Source organism: Pseudophryne corroboree, chromosome 4, assembly GCF_028390025.1.
Source record: "Pseudophryne corroboree isolate aPseCor3 chromosome 4, aPseCor3.hap2, whole genome shotgun sequence".
Taxonomy (NCBI): Eukaryota; Metazoa; Chordata; class Amphibia; order Anura; family Myobatrachidae; genus Pseudophryne; species Pseudophryne corroboree.
The window spans coordinates 189,236,763-189,259,301 of record NC_086447.1 but is presented as its reverse complement, the minus strand read 5'-3'; the positions used below and the strand labels follow the sequence as shown (position 1 = coordinate 189,259,301).

Below are 22,539 nucleotides of genomic sequence, written 5' to 3'. Positions count from 1 at the left end.
GACTCTGCAGCACCGATTGACCAAACACGAGGTCCTCATCAGCCAGAGTATCAAACTTGTAAAATTTCTCAAAAGTGTTTGAACCCGACCAAGTAGCTGCTCGGCAGAGTTGTAATTCCGAGATCCCCCGGGCAGCCGCCCAGGATGAGCCCACCTTTCTAGTAGAGTGGGCCTTCACTGATTTTGGTAATGGCAATCCAGCCGTAGAATGAGCATGCTGAATCATATTACAGATCCAGCGCGCAATAGTCTGCTTGGAAGCAGGCGTCCCCATCTTGTTGGCAGCATACAGGACAAACAGAGCTTCTGTTTTCCTAAGTTGAGCCGTTCTGGCGACATAAATCTTTAAGGCCCTGACAACATCGAGAGATTTTGACCCTGCAAAGGCGTCAGTAGCCACCGGTACAACAATAGGCTGGTTCATGTGGAACAATGAAACCACCTTCGGTAGAAATTGTTGACGAGTCCTCAACTCTGCTCTACCTTCATGGAAGATTAAATAAGGACTCTTGTGAGACAAAGCCGCTAAGTTAGACACCCGCCTTGCGGATGGTAAGGCCAATAGCATGACCACTTTCCAAGTGAGAAATTTCAACTCTACCTTCTGTAAAGGTTCAAACCAATGTGATTGAAGGAAACGCAACACCACGTTAAGATCCCATGGTGCCACTGGGGGCACAAATGGTGGTTGGATGTGCAAAACTCCTTTCACGAAAGTCTGAACTTCTGGAAGGGAGGCCAATTGTTTTTGAAAGAAAACTGATAAGGCCGAAATTTGTACTTTAATCGAGCCCAACTTTAGGCCCGCATCCACACCTGCTTGCAGGAAATGGAGAAAACGCCCTAGCTGAAATTCTTCCATAGGAGCCTTCTTGGATTCACACCAAGACACATATTTTCTCCAAATACAGTGATAATGTTTAGACGTTACTACTTTTATAGCCTGAAGAAGTGTGGGAATAACTTCACTGGGAATAACCTTTCGGGCTAGGATCCGGCGTTCAACCGCCAAGCCGTCAAACGTAGCCGCGGTAAGTCGTGATACACGCACGGCCCCTGCTGTAACAGATCCTCTCGTAGAGGAAGAGGCCAGGGATCTCTTATGAGTAATTCCTGAAGATCTGGATACCAAGCCCTCCTTGGCCAGTCCGGAACAATGAGGATCGCCTGAACCTTTGTTCTTCTTATGATCTTTAGCACCTTTGGAATGAGTGGAAGCGGAGGGAACAGGTACACCGACTGAAACACCCATGGTGTCACCAGCGCGTCCACTGCTATTGCTTGAGTGTCCCTCGACCTGGAACAATATCTCTGAAGTTTCTTGTTGAGGCGAGACGCCATCATGTCTATTTGAGGAATTCCCCAAAGACTTGTCACTTCTGTGAAGACCTCTTGATGAAGACCCCACTCTCCTGGATGGAGATCGTGTCTGCTGAGGAAGTCTGCTTCCTAGTTGTCCACTCCTGGAATGAAGATCGCTGATAGAGCGCTTGTATGTCTTTCCGCCCAGCTGAGAACTTTTGTGGCCTCTGCCATTGCCGCCCTGCTCTTTGTTCCTGGCGGTTTATGGGTGCTACTGCTGTTATATTGTCTGACTGTATTAGGACGGGCAGGTTGCGAAGAAGATGTTCCGCTTGAAGGAGGCCGTTGTAAATGGCCCTTAACTCCAGGACGTTTATGTGTAGACAAACTTCCTGGCTTGACCATCTTCCCTGGAAGGTTTCCCCCTGTGTGACTGCTCCCCAGCCTCGGAGACTCGCATCCGTGGTTACTAGGATCCAGTACTGGATCCCGAACCTGCATCCCTCTAGGAGGTGATAGCTGTGCAGCCACCACAGGAGTGAGATTCTGGTCTTGGAGGACAGGATTATTTTCCGGTGCATGTGCAGATGGGATCCAGACCACTTGTCCAATAGGTCCCACTGAAACACTCTGGCATGGAATCTGCCAAACTGAATGGCCTCGTAGGCCGCCACCATCTTTCCCAGCAATCGAGTGCATTGATGAATTGATACTCTTGCTGGTTTCAGAATTTGTTTGACCAAACTCTGAATTTCCAGAGCCTTCTCTTCTGGAAGAAAAACTCTCTGTAATTCCATGTCCAGAATCATTCCCCAAAAACAACAGCCGCTTCGTCGGATTCAACTGTGACTTCGGCAAGTTTAGGAGCCAACCATGTTGTTGCAGAACTGTCAGGGATAGCGCAATGTCCTGCTCCAGCTTGTCTTTGGATCTCGCCTTTATAAGGAGATCGTCCAGGTAAGGGATAATTGTGACTCCTTGCTTGCGAAGGAGAACCATCATTTCCGCCATTACCTTGGTGAAAATCCTCGGAGCCGTGGACAGACCAAACAGCAACGTCTGAAACCTCAGGTGAGCCTGATGCGGAGGATATATGGGGACGTGTAAGTAGGTATCCTTTATGTCGACCGACACCATGAAATCCCCTTCCTCCAGACTGGAGTTCACTGCTCGGAGAGATTCCATCTTGAATTTGAATTTTCTTAGGTAAAGATTGAGGGACTTTAGGTTCAGAATTGGTCTGACCGAGCCGTCAGGTTTTGGGACCACAAACAGGCTTGAATAAAAGCCTTCTCCCTGTTGTGACAGGGGAACCCTGACAATGACTTGATTCAGACACAACTTTTGTATTGCATCGCATACTACCTCCCTGTTCGTAAGAGAAGCTGGTAAGGCTGATTTGAAAAAACGATGAGGGGGAACGTCTTGACACTCCAGTTTGTACCCCTGGGACACTATTTCTAACATCCATGGGTCTAGGGCCGAATGAGCCCAGAATTGACTGAAGAGCTTGAGACGTGCCCCCACCGGTGCGGACTCCCGCAGAGGAGCCCCAGCGTCATGCAGTGGATTTAGCAGAAGCCGGGGAGGACTTCTGCTCCTGGGAACCTGCCACGGCTGGAGATCTTTTACCTTTTCCTCTTCCTCTATTGGCAAGGAAGGAATAACTTCGGCCTTTTTTGTATTTATTTGGCAGAAAGGACTGCATCTGAAAGTGGTGAGCTTTCTTTTGTTGTGGAGGAACATAAGGCAAAAATGACGACTTGAAAAAGACTCCTAAGTCGAAACGCGTTGGTGTGAGGGCCAGGACTACCAGTGATCCATTGGGACGGTACCAGCTAAGGTGAGGTTAATCCGGACTTTACATCTTTCACCCACCCCCGCTGGTGCCTTCTCTCTAATGACCACCGGTTTGTTGCCATTTCTTTTGCTTGTGTTCCAATAAATCTTTTTTACGTGTCAATACTTCATTATTTATTGACACTCCACTCTCCTCCTTCATATATACCGCAATCCACGTGAGGATTGGAGAACCACAACGTATAAGACCATCCCAAAGATACCACTACGTGTAGACCTTCGCACCTCTGAGTGTGAGTCGGGTACGCCCATTTCTCGTCTATCCTGTGTCTAGTCCAGGTATGAATGACTGAATGATACTATTCCAGCCCAAGGGAAAGATACCTTTATGTGTTTTCTCCTTCCCCGTATGGATGTAAGTGTGGTACGCATCTGACCATCAACTAAGCACAAAAGCTATCTATTGCTTTAACAGTCACCTAATTACGTGCCGTTACGTACATACTACACTATTATTTGCTCTCTCCTGCTTTTCCACCGAGAAAACTATTTCAATCCAGACCGTCTTTGTGATGAAGGAAGGACAATAAGAAGAAGGACGAGCGACGAAGGAGCAAAGATACCTTTATATGGAAGATCAACCCTGATTTAACGTGAGTAAGGTACGCGTTAAATCACCAATCACTCCCATCACCTCCATTTGTATACCAGCACGCACTAAAAGGATGAAAATCACGGACCACTATCCCTAGAGTCACGTTGAAGATAATCCCGTATCCCACCCCCCATTTATTCAGTGATCTCCTACTTGTATGAACATACTACACCATCAGTTGCTCTTCCGTCTTCCACTTTTTCCTCTTTCCAACTACGAGGACAAGAACTCTCCACCTCGGATAAAGTAGAGAAGAACCGAGCGACTAAAGACACTCCTACATGCGGGACATACCACGACTCCTTGTGAGTACGGCATTCATTGAGTCTCCCTACATTTGGGACTTCCGCCTTGTATAAAGAACGAAAAAAGACTGTAATTTAGCCAGAGACTTATTCCATTGGGAATCTACCACTTATTGTATTTATGCATATTGTTGTTGGATGAGCGCAGAAGGGATCCCGCACTTTGAAGTGTATAAAAAATGACGACTTACCCGCGGTAGCCGTAGATACCAAATCCGCGAGACCGTCACCAAACAAGACACTATCTTTATATGGAAGAGACTCCATAGCTTTCTTAGAGTCAGTATCAGCATTCCATTGATGAATCCACAATGCCCTTCTAGCTGAGACTGCCATGGCATTGGCTTTTGAACCCAAAATGCCAATATCTCTCACTGCTTCCTTTAGGTAAGCTGCAGCATCCCTGATATAACCCAGCGTTAAAAGGATGCTATCCCTATCTAGGGTATCTATATCAGATGACAAGTTATCTGCCCACTTTTCAATAGCACTACTCACCCACGCAGATGCAATGGTTGGTCTGAGCAGTGTACCTGTGGTGACGTAAATGGATTTTAACGTATTTTCCTGTCTACGATCCGCAGGATCCTTAAGGGCAGCTGTGTCAGGAGACGGTAAAGCCACCTTTTTAGACAATCGTGATCAGGCTTGGACTGGCCCACAGGGGTACAGGGGAAACAACCCTCCTCCTCTAGGGATCAGGTTCTAGACTGTGCACTTGAATTATGTATTATACATATGTTACCTTATACTGCACAGGATTATGATGTATACTCTACAGTACATTGCGGTCATTAATCTGGCACATTATCATGCATGTACTAGCATTAATTACTATATCAATTATCAAGGAGTCCAGACCAGGTACTCTATAATGGTTAGCCAAACCTCTGTGGTGGCTGGCCACACCCCCTTTGGAGGCTGGCCACACCTCTAATCATGGGCCCCCACCACTGCATACCCCCCGGTGGGCCCTTCATGCTCCAGTCCGACACTGATCGTGATAGAGCCTTATCCACAATGGGAGGTCACTCCCACTTTTCTCTATCCCCAGAGGGGAATGGATACGCCACCTGAATCCTTTTGGGAATCAGAAACTTTTTGTCAGGCTTTTCCCACATTTTTTCAAAAAGAGTATTCAGTTCATGAGAGGTAGCAAACGTTACCTCAGGATTCTTTGCCTTATACATACAGACCCTAGTATCAGGAACAGCCGGGTCCTCAGTGATATGTAACACGTCTTTTATCGCCACAATCATGTACTGAATGTTCTTCGCCAATTTTGGGTCTAATCTGGTATCACTATAGTCGACACTGGAGTCAGTGTCCGTGTCGGTATCTGTGTCTGCCAACTGAGCAAACAAATGTTTATGTGCAACCGAGGGGGTCTGGACCTGTGATAACGCATCCTCCACAGATTTCTTCCGTGCCTGGTTCTGCGATTCAGATTTATCTAATCTCTTATTAATAAGAGCCACATTAGCATTCAAGGCATTCAACACATTTACCCAATCAGGAGTCGGCGGTGCTGACAGGGTCACTCCCACAGCCGTTTCTGTCCCTAACCCAGTCTCCTCCTGGGAAGAGCACTCAACCTCAGACATGCCGACACACGTGTACCACTGTACCGACACCCACAGACACACTGGGCAAATAGGGGACAGATCCACAGTAAAGCCTGTCAGAGAAACACAGAGGGAGTTTGCCAGCTCACAACCCAGCGCTCAATCCTGGTTCTGAAATGTCAATATAAAGCCTCAGACCTGTAGCGCTTGTATAATAACTTATATTTGCACCAAATTAACTGTGCCCCCCCGTTTTGTACCCTGTTACTTGTACAGCAGTGCCGAGGAAGGACCAGCGTCTCTGAAGCTCTGTGAACAGAAAATGGCGCTGATGAGAGCTGTGAGGGCTAAGCCCCACCCCCTTAATGGCGTGCTTCAGCCCCGCTATTTTTGAAGATACATATGCTGGCGGGGTTAGAATCCAGTGTCTAGGCACTTATAATCTACTTTGCCAGCCTTAAATGATGAGGTTTATGCTGCCCAGCGCATCTCCCTGAAAATAAAAAACCTAACATAAAGTCTTTTCAGAGAAACTCAGTAGATCTCCTCTAAGTGCATCCAGTCTGCCTGGGCACAATTCTAAAACTGGAGTCTGGAGGAGGGGCATAGAGGGAGGAGCCAGTTCACTCCCCTTTGAAAGTCTTAAAGTGCCCCTGTCTCCTGCGGATCCCGTCTATATCCCATGGCTCTTATGGTGTTCCCAGCATCCTCTAGGACGTATGAGAAAAATAAATGCAGAAAACTCTTCAGGAGCTCCCTTCAGCGTGACCGGCTCCTCCGGGCACATTTTCTAAACTGAGTCTGGTAGGGGGGCATAGAGGGAGGAGCCAGCCCACACTATCAAATTCTTAAAGTGCCCATGGCTCCTAGTGGACCCGTCTATACCCCATGGTACTAAGTGGACCCCGGTATCCTCTAGGACGTAAGAGAAAGGATTTGAAAGACACATAAAACAAAGAAACACGTTGATTATCTACAGAAACTAACCACAAATAGAACATTCCTTAATAAAAGAGATAAACTCAGGCATGTATTAGTTTGTAATATCGGTTAAACACAGTGCTCGAAGTGAAAAATTAGTAGTGGGGGGAAGGAAATTTGAATCGTATGCCACTCCCACACGCTGAAGCTATAGGTATATTGATAGTATGAGACTCATTTTAGTAGTAGAATATAAAACATTATATGATCTGTTTACCTGTTTCTCCCCTCATGCTCTTCTTTGTGTCTGATCATCTGAATCTCTCTATCCTTTACTTACTCCCTTCACCTCTCACTACCTGCTACCTTTTCAAATAATAATGTCAGTAGAGGGACCCGGCAGCCAATCAGGAGCTGCTGCCAAAGCAACAGCTTTCTGATTTGCTTTGGTCTCCCCGGGCTCTGACTATCACAGTTTGCCCATAGGAATGAATGGAGACACTCTGCTCCATTCATTCCTATAGACAGAGCCTGGGGAGACCAAAGCTGTTAGCTCATTTTTTTTGCCAGGAATCATGCAAACAAGCATTTAAAATATAAGATAAGTGCTTCAAAGTGCTGCTAGCACATTTTATCCCAGCCCCTTAATTTATTGGAACTTTATGTAACAAAACTGTTAATCAATGAAAACCTTTGAAAAAGGTGATGCTTTTATTGTGTTACTTAAATAACTATAGCTGCTGCTAATTGAGCAGACACTGTGGGGTCTGAAAAAAAATATTAATGAAGACAAGATATAGAAAACCAGCGCTACAGTATATAAAGATTTGGGAAGGTGTTTTCAAATGATAACTTATACCCCTTTTACCCGCAATAAATATCCTACGTTTTGCTTGGGAAGTAGCAGCAACCAGGGATATTTGGGATTATTCAGACTCCGTAGCAGTTTTGTTAAAATCCCAAAACTGCTACTGGTAAAAATCGTATGGTGGGGGCTGCCCAGCACAGGGCGAGACCATCCAGCATGTGTAGCTCCACCCTGCAATGTTTCAAATGGCAGGAAACGCAGGTGATGTCCCCCAGTCACTCTGAAAATGGCCATGACACGCCTGCATTTCCAGTACCACTCCCCACCAACATTGCGTCACCACCCCCAAATGCCCACCGTCTGTAACTCACTATGCGATCGCATCATGCCAGGATGCAATTACATAGTGAAACCCTGCCACGCGCGATGCAGATAATCCGATGTGGATAATCGGCCAATCTGCATTTTAGCAAAATAGTTATTGAGTCTGAATATCCCCAATTGTGCAGTGTAAAAGCACCCTATTGAAATTACCCAGGTACCATAGATACCTTTGTTAAAAATAACTGTAAGTGGAGCTCACTTCAACCAACATACCTATATTTAAAGTGACTATCAAACCATTCACAGGATCTATAATTAGTGGTATATACTTCATTAGAGATAATTATTGACGAATATGTTCCTAAATTGTAGTGTCCCTTATTCATGTTTACAATACACAGTAGTTCCCTTTATTCACTTTACATAACACAGTAGTGTCCCCTATTTGTGTTACACTACACAGTAGTGCCCCTTATATACAATGCCCACAGTAGTGCCCCTTATAAACAATGCCCACAGTAGTAGTGCCCCTTATATACATAATGTCCACAGTAGTAGAGCCCCTTACACATAATTCCTACAGTAAAAGTGCCACTTATACACAAAATGCTGGTCAGAGAAGGGGGGGGGGGGAGATGCTGAGCAGTGAGATGGGGGAGGAGACAGTTGGTGGGCACAGAATATAGACAGGCAGAAAGAAACATGTAGAAGACAGATGCTGGACAGACAGACATAGTGTGAGAGGAGACAGATGCAGGGCAGAGGGAGAAACAGATGTTGGGCAAATATGAGGGGACAGATGTTGGTCAGAGAGAGAGGGAGGGACAGATAAGGGGCAGAGGGAGAGGGGCAGATAATAGGCAGAGAGAGGAGGCAGACAAATGCTGGGCAGAGAGAGAGGGGGAGACAGACATAGGGCACAGAATATAAAGAAACAGAATGAAACATGTAGAAGTCACAGATAGATAGAAGTTGCATGGAGAGTGGTAGAGATATGCAAAAGCTATATGGAGACATCATAGGAGCAATAACTTTGGAGACAGAGGAGACAGGCTGAACACTCACAGACAGGGTCCATGCTGTGAGATCCTCAGTGTTCCAGGGTTCAGAGGAGCATGTGACAATCTCCTCCAATCAGGGCCTCCTCTACTCAACATGTGCTAAGCTCCTCCAATCAAAGTTCAGCACATGCTCTTCTGTCCCTTTTGTTGAGATCATCAGAGAGACACAGCAAAGCAGTAAGGGAGTTGCAGAGACTTCCCCTGCTGCTCTCTCAGAACTGCAGCTACAGCTGCCTGTCATAAAGTGTGATATGCGCAGCGCAACCGGTAGCAACAGCGGACAGCAGCATAGTAGCAGAGCGGGGAGAGCACCTCTCCAGCCCAGCACCTTCCAGCTTTGCATACTCTGCTGAGACAAGTAGTGCCGGCCCTGACTGTAGGATTTGTATCAGGAGCATTGCCTAACGGCATAAACGCCATAGACAAACTGGATAGAGCTTATGGTCTGTGATGTACACAGATGTATTTAATAGAAATTCTGCATCTAATCAGATTAAGAGAATTATTCATTTAAAAAAAGTCATATCTTGATGACAGATAAATTTCTAGGAGAGAATATTAATAACAGCACCAGTACATTTTTTTTAAATAAACCAAATCATTTGAGGAACTACTGTACTTCCCTATTAGGGTTATCATTATTTTGTGCATTCATTATACCTACAAAAGGTTCTTGTTTTTATGTTCTCATTTAGTCATTCAGTCACTGCCCCACTGGAGTTTACAATCTACAGTATACTGGATAATCAAACAATAGTAGGGAATTATAAATTTAGATAAGGAGACTGTGGTGGTCATTCCGAGTTGTTCGCTCGTTGCCGTTTTTCGCAACGCAGCGATTAGGTGGAAAATGCGCATGATACGCAGCGCGCATGCGCTAAATTATTTAACAGAAAACTTAGTAGAATTGCTGTTGTTCGTGCGGCGCTTTTCAGTCTCACTGCTGATCGGTGAGTGATTGACAGGAAAGGGGCGTTTCTGGGAGGTAACTGAGCGTTTTCCAGGAGTGTGCTAAAAAACGCAGGCGTGTCAGGTAAAAACGCAGGAGTGGCTGGAGAAACGGGGGAGTGGCTGGCCGAACGCAAGGCGTGTTTGTGACGTCAAACCAGGAACTAAACGGACCGAGGTGATCGCAATCTAGGAGTAGGTCTGGAGCTACTCAGAAACTGCAAGAAAATATTTAGTAGCAATTCTGCTAATCTTTCGTTCGCTATTCTGCTAACATAAGATACACTCCCAGAGGGCGGCGGCCTAGCGTGTGCAATGCTGCTAAAAGCAGCTAGCGAGCGAACAACTCGGAATGAGGGCCTGTGTCCTTTGTTTCTTTACAGATGATAAACTTAAAGACGCTTAAGACTAGATTTATGGAACACAGGAGAAGAGGATCACATGTTCCATAGCATAACAAAATATTTCTCCTGTGTCAAAAATAATAACCTACAGTAGCTGAAAATAAGATTACATGAATTGTAACAACTGAAACCACAGAGGTGGAGATCATTTTAAAAAGCTGATTACTGATCGCCAGAGTGGTTTTGACAGTATCTTTTAAAGATAGTAATGCATACATCCCTAATTTTATTGTATTTTTATTTATCTTTTCTAGTTGCATATACAACATTGTTTTTTTTGTTTTTTTTCATGATTTGTGTATTAAATAAGTTGTCGTTTAAAAAAAAATTATATATATATATATATATATATACACACACATACATACATATATATATATATATATAGACGACAGATGGGGGTCCGGCACGACCACTTAAAATAAATATAAGGCTGGGTGCCCTCACAAGGGAATGTATACGCAAAAGGTAGGTGCGGCACTACAATAAACCAGTCGTAAAGCTCCGTAAGTCACAACGTTTCAATGCCATTTATTAGTTAGGCATTTTCATCAGGATCAGTATCCTGATGAAAATGCCTAACTAATAAACGGCATTGAAACGTTGTGACTTACGGAGCTTTACGACTGGTTTATTGGAGTGCCGCACCTACCTTTTGCGTATATATATTTATATATATATATATATATATATATATATATATATATGAGAGAGAGAGAGAGAGAGAAATTATTTGATATATTATATATAACAGCGCTTTATGATTATATCTGCAATGGTGTTGATGATTTCTACAGTAAGTAGGATATAACATTGCTTGACATTATGCCTTAGTTATACTGTAGGTGTTATCATTGATGTTATTATTATGCAATCCGTTACCTTTATTAGTTAGATGAATTTAAGCTGGCTGGACAAAACAGCTTGTGCATACTGTACCGTCATTGTGCAATAATAAATAACTCGAGGTAAATCTATACATTTGACAAATGTTACTTTGTATAGTTTGTCTATGTTTTATGTGTGTTAAATAAAGTGTTGAAACGTTGAATTAATTACTTTGAAAAAATTGATTCTTTATTTGTTACAGTACAGGAATGTCACCAATTCTTTTGTTTTACACACACACACACACACACACACACACACACACACACACACACACACACACACACACACACACATATACACACACAGTATATTATCTGAATACCCGTGCTTCGCTACGGAATGAGGATGGTAAATTGGAATGATAGTTGTTAGTTAATTTACGTTGGTTGGAGATCTAGTATATAGGCATATCTCACTTCCCTGATCCATGTTGTGTAGTGGCCAGACCCCTTTTTGGTTCCCCAAGGGACCCTGCTCTTCCCACCATACAACTCTCAGTCTGTGGCTTCTTGCTGCCTCCATTCCCCTCCTCACATTATGTCAGTGCCCCTGTGAAATGATCGATTTATTTACAGTTTCTAATCTAGCGCAGCACATTTTGCATCTCTTGATATACTCTGTGCTGCTGGTGGACCCTGCTACTTCCACTATATAACTCTCAATGTGTGGGTTCGTGCTACCTCCATTCCCCTCCTGACATCATGTCACTGCCCCTGTCACATGCAGCCCTGTCCTGCCTGACATATCATGCATCTCCTAATATACTCTGTGTTGCTGGGGGTTCCGGTATGAATGGTCGACCATGTTATGGTCGACAGTCATTAGGTCGACCACTATTGGTCGACATTGACATGGTCGACATGGACACATGGTCGACACATGAAAATGGTCGATACATGAAAGGTCGACATATGAAAAGGTCGACATGAGTTTTTTTACTTTTTTTGGTGTCGTTTTTTTGCGTAAAGTGACTGGGAACCCCAATTAGTGCACCGCGTCCCCTCGCATGGCGAGCGAGCTTCGGGCATGGTGCCTTCGCTCCGCTACCGCTTCGCTCGGCACACTTTACCGTTCCCATCGTAGTCCATGTGGATCGTAAAGTATGGAAAAGTTCCCCAAAAGAAAAAAAAGTTAAAAAACTCATGTCGACCTTTTCATGTGTCGACCTTTTCATGTGTCGACCTTTCATGTGTCGACCATTTTCATGTGTCGACCATGTGTCCATGTCGACCATGTCAATGTCGACCAATAGTGGTCGACCTAATGACTGTCGACCAATAGTGGTCGACCATGTGAACGGATACCGCTGCTGGGTACCCTGCTCCTCCCACTATATGCATATCAATGTATGGGTTTGTGCTACCTACATTCCCCTCCTCACATCATGTCACTGGGTCTGTTACATGCAGCCCTGTCATCACTGATATATCATGGATGTCCTGATATAGTCTGTGCTGCTGGCCCACCCCTAGGGGTGCTAGGGTTGTGTTACCCCCACTGTGTTTGTTTCCAGATTGTAAGTCATATGTGTACCAAGTTTGGTGTGAATTGCACCAGGCATTCCAGAGTTATGCTGTCCGCTGAAATACTCTGTGCTGCTGCCTCACCGCTAGGGGAGTTAGGTGTGTTCTGCCCACGCAGTGTTTGTTCCCCGATTGTAAGTCATATGTGTAGCAAGTTTGTTGTAAATTGGTCCAGGTATTCTGGAGTTATGCTGTTTCCTGACATACTCTGTGCTGATGTCCAACCCCTAGGGGTGATAGGGGTGTCTTACCCCCACAGTGTTTGTTCCCAGATTGTAAATCATATGTGTACGAAGTTTGGTGTAAATTGCTCCAGGCATTTCAGAGTTGTGCTGTCTGAAGAAATACTCTGTGCTGCTCCCTCACCCCTAGGGGTGCCAGGGGTGTCTTACACCCACAGTGTTTGTTCCCAGATTGTAAGTCATACGTACAGTATGTGTACCAAGTTTGATGCAAATTGCTGCAGGCTTTCCGGAGTTATGCTGGAACATAAAAATACACATACATGTACGTACGTACGTACGTACGTACGTACGTACGTACGTACGGTACATACATACATTTTTGGCATTTTCCGTGGATGGGCAGTGACATTTGTAAAACTGGTTATTAGCAAGCAACTGGGACCTAAGGAGAAGCTACCTGCCAAGTTTCAAGATTGTAGACCTTGTGGTTTAAGAGATTTTGTGATGAGTCAATCAATGAGTCAATCTCCTTTTTTGTATATATACATATGTGGGTACAGATTAAAGTCTGTGCATTAACCAGACTGTCCCAGGTGTTATATTACAGCATGCAGTGCAAGCTCATCCTCTCCAGCCAGGAGATAAGGATCTCTGAAAAGTTGCAAGTAAGGAGCGCGCACTCGTGAATGAAATGATAAAGTAACTTTACTAATGTAAAATATCCACATACATGTAAGTATAACGAAGTCCTTTGATGATGAAACGCATTGGGACGTGGCTTACCTGCGTAGACTGCTGCTGGTGAGCTCCTTTTTAAGGACATCACTGTGTGGACAACGCTATACCTGAGTGATCGTTATTGTGGAGCCGGTTAAGTTTGCCTTTTTATACTTACGTGTATGTGGATATTTTATATTAGTAAAGTTACTTTATCATTTCATTCATGAGCACGCTCTCCTTACTTGCATCTTCCTCCTTCCCTAAGTAAGAGCATTAAAGATTGAACGTGGCTGGGTCTTCCAGCATGACAATGACCCCAAACACACCGCCCGGGCAACTAAAGAGTTACTCCGTAAGAAGCATTTCAAGATCCTGGAGTGGCCTAGCCAGTCTCCAGACCTCAACCCAATAGAAAATCTGTGGAGGGAGTTGAAATTCCGTGTTGCCCGGCGACAGCCCCAAAACATGACATATCTAGAGAAGATCTGCATGGAAGAGTGGGCAAAAATACCTGCTACAGTGTGTGCAAACCTGGTCGAGAACTACTGGAAACGTTTGACCTCTGTAATTGCCAACCGAGGTTATATTATAAAGTATTGAGATAAACTTTTTGATTGTCCAAATATTTATTTTCTGCAAGAATATACAAGTAAATTGTTTAAAAATCATACAATGTGATTTCCTAGTTTTTTTTTTTTTTCAGATTCTGTCTCTCACAGTTGAAGTGTACCTATGATGGAAATTACAGAATTACAGACCACTCTCATCTTTTTAAGTTTGTCAACTTGCACAATCGGTGGCTGTCCAAATACTTTTTTGCCCCACTGTGCCCCACTGTGTGTATACTTTATATATATATATATATATATATATATAAAGTAGGAGCAGACGGCACTCATGAGTGCCGCCTGCTCCTACTTTGTACATTGAGGAATTGCACAGTTTCTCTAGGAGGGCACCGCAGCCAGTTGCCTTAAGTCAGGGGAGTGCCGAGATAGAGATAGAGCAAAAAAACGGGTGCACAAGTCAGTTGCGTAAATTCATACTCGGTACCTGGAAGCAAGATAATGGTTGGTGCCCTCCCTACCAACAAGCCAGCCCCTATAGCACACAGAGACACATTCCCCCCATCACCAGCCTCAGTGGCAGCAAGAGACAAAACTCCCTCTAAAATGTTTTAAAGATATGTTGGACCAGTTTTCACAAAAAACTACTCCAAACCCTTTAATTCATAAAAAAATTAACAAAAAAAAAAAATGTAAAAGAACACTGCAGTGTGCCAGGTGATAAAGGGAGTCATTCCAAGTTGATCACTCGCTGCCGTTTTTCGCAGCGCAGCGAACAGGTTACTACTGCGCATGCATATGCACCGCAATGGGCAGGCGCGTCGTACGGGTACAAAGCGGATCGTTGCTGGGCGATGGATTTAATGAAGAATCCATTCGCACAGCCGATCGCAAGAAGATTGACAGGAAGAGGGCGTTTGTGGGTGTCAGCTGACCGTTTTCAGGGAGTGTTTGGAAAAACGCAGGCGTGTCCAAGCGTTTGCAGGGCGTCTGTCTGACGTTAATTCCGGGACCAAAAAGACTGAAGTCATCGCAAGGTCTGAGTAAGTCCAGAGCTACTGAGAAACTGCAAAAAACGTTTTCGTCTCACTCGGCTGCACAGGTGTTAGCACATTTGCAAAGCGAAAATACACTCCCCCGTGGGTGGCGACTATGCGTTTGCACATCTGATAAAAGTAGCTAGCGAGCGATCAACTCGGAATGACGCCCAATATCACTATCTTTAGATAATGTAATTACAGGGCTCACTGCAATACCCTGCCCCCTGCACAGCTTTCTCTGTCCGCTCACAGAAAAAACTGTGCTGAGATCCGGCCGGTGTGATCAGCTATGTGTGTCCATTGGACACACCAGCTCATCACTGTAGAAAAAAAGAAAATGTACACATTTTATAAGAATGATACTTACCTACACCCAGGGACCGGTGATCAGTGCTCCAGGAGGAGTGCTGGTCATCAGATCTCCGTGCTGCTGCTGTGACACCCGGTGCAGTAAACTGATGCTGTGAAGTGCAGGTCACTTTCCAGCATGGGGATCACAGCAGGAACATGGGATCTGATGACCGTCAGCACTCCCGGGTCACTGGTCCCTGGATCTGGTAAGTATAACCGGCGTGGTGGGTACACGGTGGCAGAACTTGCGCGGACACCCTGAGGGTATTTATTCTCTAGTGCCCAGGGACCCTAATAAGTCACTGAACAGGAGGGATGCAGTCTGCCCAGTCATTGCCTCAGTCACAGATCACATCACATAGTGCACATTATTAATCAATGCCTGCACTTTTGAGTTTGCCGCTTTTATCTCTCCCGAGTCCTGGCTGTAAATTTTCTGACGTTTGTCTCTGGCACCGCATGCACGGTGTGATTACACCATTTACAAAGTACGATGCCATGGCTATGTGCCCTCTAATGCTCCAAAACAGCCCTGTGCCTTTCTATCAGGACTTGGCAGTTGCTGTACTGCGCTACTTTCCTGGTGTATGTACTGCTCTTAGCCTCTCACAGTCTCACTCCATGCTCTGCTGCGTTGTGCAGGTGGTCCATCTCTGCTGCAGCTACCATGCCTGCATACTAAAACAGGGACACAATGGCAAGCACAGCGATGCTCACATGGAGAGCACTGTCCCTGCTGTCATCACGATACCTCCCTCTCTCCTCTTCTCAATGCATTGTTTGGAAGGACAGGGAGCAGGAGACAATGGAGGAGATGCCCCCTTCAGGCCTGGAGCCCGGCGGCATGTGACTCAGTTTTCTCCAGGAACTCCGCCCCTGGCACAAGTGATTGCAGCTTAAAAAAAATCGTCTTTATTGAAGTATATCAGATGGTGTAAAACCACTCCACTGATTGCATGACCCTCATATACAGTAACGCAGGATAGTAATAAATAGTCATGACTAACTGTTATTTTTAAAAACATTAGTTTACTGTTCACTATTTTTAATCAGTTATAGCTTTTGCTTACAAATAAAACTCTGGTATCAATTTAATTAGGAGTGATGCAAGGGTGATACCTGTGATGTGCTATTGAATGCTGGCAATGGAGCCCTACATTGCCCCTGAATCACCAGTACATTACCCTTACATTGTACATTTTATTTTGCAACCTCATCAGGTTGTGCATTTAAAATTTACAAACTAAGCCTACCGTATGTGCGGGATTTGTGCACACTGAACATCACCTGTCCATCAAGCTAGAAATTTGCAATTTTCCTAATAGAATTAATTCCAATTTCCTATAGGTGCTTTTATTAACATAAACTGTAGCTGACTCATGTAATTGTCTAAGCTTCCAAAGTGCATTTTGTTCATGAAAAATGTTATCAGTACTATGAGAAATGGAGGTAAAACTCACCTAAACTCACATCTGGCTGGCTAAAGGTCCTGTTGCTAGGTAAACTTCTCCGCCATCTGTTAAGTGGCTGGAAAATGTGATATAAATTCGAGAACGGAGTGTTAATATAAGTCAGTGATGATGCTAGAAGAACTTCCTATTTCTGTAAAAAAAAGGTTACCATAGGATATTGAGTAATCCTCAGGGTATTCTACAAAGTGGTGTAGGCTGAAAGTGAAGTAACATATTGTAAGATATTAAAGTAGAATACGATCTCAGATTTAAATTCGGAAGGAAGATCAAATGAAATATATTTTATAGTGTTACCTTGAAATATGTCTAAAAAACTGGTGTTTGAATTTTTGTAAATTAAAAATAAAACTGATTTGAAAAGTGTTTTGCACATAAAATGCAGTGTACAAATAATTTCAAAGCAAAACCCTAAACCTTAATTTGTAATTGAAGTCTATTTTATTTTGGATCAGCTTATTTCTTATGTTGTCAACACAATTCTATACATTTATTTTTTAAGAATGTGAAGTTTAGTTACACCGTTTTAAGCAAAATTTATCTCCATTTTCTGCCTAATAAACTTTTATAAAATTATATATAAAAAATAATATATAAAAATAAGATTTTACTCACCGGTAAATCTATTTCTCGTAGTCCGTAGTGGATGCTGGGACTCCGTAAGGACCATGGGGAATAGCGGCTCCGCAGGAGACTGGGCATAACTAAAGAAAGCTTTAGGACTACCTGGTGTGCACTGGCTCCTCCCACTATGACCCTCCTCCAGACCTCAGTTAGGATACTGTGCCCGGAAGAGCTGACACAATAAGGAAGGATTTTGAATCCCGGGTAAGACTCATACCAGCCACACCAATCACACCGTATAACTCGTGATACTATACCCAGTTAATAGTATGAAATATAACTGAGCCTCTCAACATATGGCTTAACAATAACCCTCTAGTTAGGCAATAGCTATATACAAGTAATGCAGACAATCCGCACTTGGGATGGGCGCCCAGCATCCACTACGGACTACGAGAAATAGATTTACCGGTGAGTAAAATCTTATTTTCTCTGACGTCCTAAGTGGATGCTGGGACTCCGTAAGGACCATGGGGATTATACCAAAGCTCCCAAACGGGCGGGAGAGTGCGGATGACTCTGCAGCACCGAATGAGCAAACTCTAGGTCCTCCTCAGCCAGGGTATCAAACTTGTAGACTCTTGCAAAAGTGTTTGAACCCTACCAAGTAACAGCTCGGCAAATTTGTAAAGCCGAGACCCCTCGGGCAGCCGCCCAAGAAGAGCCCACTTTCCTCGTGGAATGGGCTTTTACAGATTTAGGGTGCGGCAGTCCAGCCGCAGAATGTGCAAGTTGAATCGTGCTACAGATCCAGCGAGCAATAGTCTGCTTAGAAGCAGGAGCACCCAGCTTGTTGGGTGCATACAGGATAAATAGTGAGTCAGTTTTCCCGACTCCAGCCATCCTGGAAACATATATTTTTCAGGGCCCTGACTACGTCCAGTAACTTGGAATCCTCCAAGTCCCAAGTAGCCGCAGGCACCACAATAGGTTGGTTCACATGAAAAACTGATACCACCTTAGGAAGGCATTGGGAACGAGTCCTCAATTCCGCCCTATCCATATAAAAAAATCAGATAAGGGCTTTTGCATGACAAAGCCGCCAATTCTGATACACGCCTGGCCGACGCCAAGGCCAACAGCATGACCACTTTCCACGTGAGGCATTTTAGCTCCACGGATTTAAGTGGCTCAACCCAATGCAACTTCAGGAAATCCAACACCACGTTGAGATCCCACGGTGCCACTGGAGGCACAAACGGGGGCTGAATATGCAGCACTCCCTTAACAAAAGTCTGAACTGCAGGCAGTGAAGCCAGTTCTTTTTTGGAAGAAAATGTACAGAGCCGAAATCTGGACCTTAATGGAACCTAATTTTAGGCCCATAGTCACTCCTGACTGTAGGAAGTGCAGAAATCGACCCAGTTGAAATTCCTCCGTTGGGGCCTTCCTGGCCTCACACCAAGCAACATATTTTTGCCATATGCGGTGATAATGTTTTGCGATCATATCTTTCCTAGCCTTAATCAGCGTAGGAATGACTTCCTCCAGAATGCCTTTTTCCTTTAGGATCCGGTGTTCAACCGCCATGCCGTCAAACGCAGCCGCGGTAAGTCTTGGAACAGACAGGGCCCCTGCTGCAGCAGGTCCTGTCTGAGCGGCAGAGGCCATGGGTCCTCTGAGATAATTTCTTGAAGTTCTGGGTACCCAGCTCTTCTTGGCCAATCCAGAACCACGAGTATAGTTCGTACTCCTTTCCTTTTTATTATTCTCAGTACCTTGGGTATGAGAGGCAGAGGAGGGAACACATACACCGACTGGTACACCCACGGTGTTACCAGAGCGTCCACAGCTATCGCTTGAGGGTCCCTTGACCCGGCGCAATATATTTTTAGCTTTTTGTTGAGGCGGGACGCCGACATGTCCACCTGTGGCCTTTCCCAATGGTGTACAATCATTTGGAAAACTTCCGAATGAAGTCCCCACTCTCCCGGGTGGAGGTCGTGCCTACAGAGAAAGTCTGTTTCCCAGTTGTCCACTCCGGGAATGAACACTGCTGACAGTGCTAACACATGATTTTCCACCCATCGGAAAATCCTTGTGGCTTCTGCCATCGCCATCCTGCTTCTTGTGCCGCCCTGTTGGTTTACATGGGCGACCGCCGTGATGTTGTCTGACTGGATCAGCACCGGCTGGTGTTGAAGCAGGGGTCTAGCTTGACTTAGGGCATTGTAAATGGCCCTTAGTTCCCGAATATTTATGTGTAGGGAAGTCTCCTGACTCGACCATAGTCCTTGGAAGTTTCTTCCTTGTGTGACTGCCCCCCCAGCCTCGAAGGCTGGCATCCGTGGTCACCAGGACCCAGTCCTGTATGCCGAATCTGCGGCCCTCTAGAAGATGAGCACTCTGCAGCCACCACAACAGCGACACCCTGGCCCTTGGAGACAGGGTTATCAGCCGATGCATCTGAAGATGCGACTCGGACCACTTGTCCAACAGATCCCACTGGAAGATCCTTGCATGGAACCTGCTGAATGGATTTTCTTCGTAAGAAGCTACCATCTTTCCCAGGCTTCGCGTGCATTAATGCACCGACACCTGTATTTGTTTTAGGAGGTCTCTGACTAGAGATGACAACTCCTTGGCCTTCTCCTCCGGGAGAAACCCTTTTTCCTGTTCTGTGTCCAGAACCATACCCAGGAACAGTAGACGCGTCGTAGGAACCAGCTGCGACTTTGGAATATTCAGAATCCAGCCGTGCTGTTGTAGCACTTCCCGAGATAGTGCTACTCCGACCAACAACTGCTCCCTGGACCTCGCCTTTAAAAGGAGATCGTCCAAGTAAGGGATAATTATAACTCCCTTTTTTCGAAGGAGTATCATCATTTCGGCCATTACCTTGGTAAATACCCTCGGTGCCGGGGACAGACCAACGGCAACGTCTGGAATTGGTAATGACAGACCTGTACCACAATTTTGAGGTACTCCTGGTGAGGAGGGTAAATGGGGACATGCAGGTAAGCATCCTTGATGTCCAGTGATACCATGTAATCCCCTTCGTCCAGGCTTGCAATAACCGCCCTGAGCGATTCCATTTTGAACTTGAACCTTCGTATATAAGTGTTCACAGATTTCAATTTTAGAATTGGTCTCACCGAACCGTCTGGTTTCGGTACCACAAACATTGTGGAATAGTAACCCCGGCCTTGTTAAAGGAGGGGTACCTTGACTATCACCTGCTGGAAGTACAGCTTGTGAATTGCCGCCAGTACTACCTCCCCTTTCTCCGAGGGCAGCAGGCACGGCTGATTTGAGGTAACGGCGAGGGGTAGTCGCCTCGAACTCCAGCTTGTATCCCTGTGATACTACCTGCAGAACCCAGGGATCCACCTGTGAGCGAGCCCACTGTTCGCTGAAGTTCCCGAGACGCGCCCCCACCACACCTGGCTCCACCTGTGGAGCCCCAGCATCATGCGGTGGACTCAGATGAAGCGGGGGAAGGTTTTTGATCCTGGGAACTGGCTGTCTGGTGCAGCTTTTTCCCTCTTCCCTTGTCTCTGTGCAGAAAGGAAGCGCCTTTGACCCGCTCGCTTTTCTGAAGCCGAAAGTACTGTACCTGATAATACGGTGCTTTCTTAGGCTGTGAGGAAACCTGAGGTAAAAAAATTTCCTTCCCAGCTGTTGCTGTGGATACGAGGTCCCAGAGACCATCCTCAAACAATTCCTCACCTTCATAAGGCAGAATCTCTATGTTTAAAGCCAGCATCACCTGTCCACTGCCGGGTCCCTAATACCCTCCTGGCAGAATGGACATTGCATTAATTTTTGGATGCCAGCCGGCAAATATCCCTCTGTGCATCCCTCATATATAAGACGACGTCTTTAGTATGCTCTATGGTTAGCAAAATAGTATCCCTGTCTAGGGTATCAATATTATCTGACAGGGTATCAGACCACGCTGCAGCAGCACTCTCCATGCTGAGGCAATTGCAGGTCTCAGTATAGTACCTGAGTGTGTGTATATACAGACTTCAGGATAGCCTCCTGCTTTTTATCAGCAGGCTCCTTCAAAGTGGCCGTATCCTAAGACGGCAGTGCCACCTTTTTTGACAAACGTGCGAGCGCCTTATCCACCCTAGGGGATATCTCCCCACGTGACCTATCCTCTGGCGGGAAAGGGTACGTCATCAGTAACTTTTTAGAAATTACCAGTTTCTTATTGGGGGAACCCATGCTTCATTCACTCATCTGATGGGGGAACAAAACACTGCCTGCTTTTTCTCCCCAAACATAAAAGATAAAACCCCTTTCTAGTGGTACTATCGGTTAATGTCAGAAATGTGTAACACATTTTTCATTGCCGAGATCATGCAACAGATGTTCCTAGTGGATTGTGTATATGTCTCAACCTTGTCGACACTGGAGTCAGACTCCGTGTCGACATCTGTATCTGCCATCTGAGGTAGCGGGCGTTTTTGAGCCCCTGATGGCCTTTGATACGCCTGGGCAGGCGCGGGCTGAGAAGCCGGCTGTCCCATAGCTGTTACGTCATCCAGCCTTTTACATAAGGAGTAGACACTGTCGGTTAATACCTTCCACTTATCCATCCACTCTGGTGTCGGCCCCACAGGGGGCGACATCACATTTATAGGCCTCTGCTCCGCCTCCACATATCCTCCTCAAACATGTCGACACAGCCATACCGACACACCGCATACACACAGGGAATGCTCTGACTGAGGACAGGACCCCACAAAGTCTTTTGGGGAGACAGAGAGATAGTATGCCAGCACACACCAGAGCGCTATATAATGCAGGGATTAACACTATAACTGTGATTTTTCCCAATAGCTGCTTGTATACACAATATTGCGCCTAAATTTAGTGCCCCCCTCTCTTTTTAACCCTTTGAGCCTGAAAACTACAGGGGAAAGCCTGGGGAGCTGTCTTCCAGCTGCACTGTGAAGAAAAAATGGCGCCAGTGTGCTGAGGGAGATAGCCCCGCCCCTTTTTCGGCTGACTTTTCTCCCGCTTTTTTTATGGATTCTGGCAGGGGTATTTTACACATATATAGCCTATATGACTATATATTGTGTAGATTTGCCAGCCAAGGTGTTTAATATTGCTGCTCAGGGCG

At 45.3% G+C, this 22,539-nt stretch overlaps 1 protein-coding gene across 1 annotated transcript in view; it reads right to left on the bottom strand.

Annotated features, from left to right (window-relative positions):
• GPR35 (G protein-coupled receptor 35) overlaps positions 1-8,783 on the bottom strand; it is a 40,104-nt gene extending 31,321 nt beyond the window's left edge. Inside the window, exon 1 of the mRNA XM_063919544.1 lies at positions 8,746-8,783. The gene's annotated coding sequence lies outside the window, so the exon portion shown is untranslated. The remainder of the gene's footprint in view (positions 1-8,745) is intronic.
• Between the last annotated feature and the right edge of the window lie 13,756 nt (positions 8,784-22,539).